Genomic DNA, 1,086 nt, shown 5'->3' with positions numbered 1-1,086 from the left:
CTCACCACTCAAATACCTCAAGTCCGTTTTCAGCAAGAAAAGGAGTAATAAACCAGGAGCATCCAGTGCCTCGCTGACAATCGAAGACCCAATTCAAAAAGACACCGAGTACGAGACCGAGGAAGAAGACGAACCCACATACGAGCACACATCTGAGTTTGAAGACGATTTAGCTACCGCTATGGCTAATATCGATGAAATCCCCATGGGGGAATGGAAGAAGAGGATGCGTGATGACACCAGCCCGGGATTTGTGCAACCCGCAATTCCTGCAACCGTTACTTTCGAGCTAAAGGGCCATATTCTTGCTCAACTCAAGGAGATTCCTTTTTACGGGAAAGATCACGAAGACGCCTATAAGCACTTGGATGAAGTAAATGATGTGGCTGATTACTTCAATGTACCAAATGTGCCTCACGAGATCCAGCTTCTTCGCATGCTTCCTGTCACATTTAAAGGAGCTGCAAAAGATTGGTTAAAGTCACTTCCTCCCGGATCGGTCACCACATGGGCCAAGATGAAAGAAGAGTTCATAGACCATTTCTGCCCGCCTTCCAAGATAGCCAAGCTAAAGAAAGCCATTGCCAACTTCGAGCAACAACCCGAAGAATCTCTGTATGAAGCTTGGGAAAGGTACAAGAGCCTACTTAGAAATTGCCCACACCATGACCTTAATAGCCAACAAGAGGTCTCCATTTTTTATGATGGAGTTAATGTCACCACAAGGCAACTGCTCGATTCACAAGGCCAGCTCACCAGAAAGCCGCCTCCGGAAATCAAGGAGTTAATTGAAGAATTCTCTAAGCATTCTAGAGAATACCACAATCCGAGGAATGAAGTAAGTCGGGGAGCAGTGAACTCGATGAATGATAGCATGGTGGCGGTAATAGCTAAGCTCGATAGCCTAGATCGAAGAATGACAAAAATGGATCAAACAATCCATGCTATTAGGGTAGGATTCGAAAATTGTAGCGGGCCCCACCTCACCAAGGATTGTGATCAAGACGAAAATGGAAACAAAAAGGCTCAAGTGTTTTACTCTAGTGGCGATAGATACGACGAAGATTGGAGGAAACCGAAGAAGGA

The 1,086-nt window shown here is 45.5% G+C and overlaps 1 non-coding gene across 1 annotated transcript; it reads right to left on the bottom strand.

The window, feature by feature from the left end:
• Window positions 1–565: 565 nt before the first annotated feature.
• On the bottom strand, window positions 566–672 carry LOC145044655 (small nucleolar RNA R71). The gene has a single exon (XR_013681601.1). It is a non-coding gene; the product is annotated as a small nucleolar RNA R71 (small nucleolar RNA).
• Between the last annotated feature and the right edge of the window lie 414 nt (window positions 673–1,086).

The sequence above is a fragment of the Lactuca saligna genome, chromosome 4, assembly GCF_052625555.1.
Source record: "Lactuca saligna cultivar CGN05327 chromosome 4, ASM5262555v1, whole genome shotgun sequence".
Lineage (NCBI taxonomy): Eukaryota > Viridiplantae > Streptophyta > Magnoliopsida > Asterales > Asteraceae > Lactuca > Lactuca saligna.
Note: the sequence above shows the minus strand (reverse complement) of the source record. Positions and strands in the feature narration are given on the sequence as shown.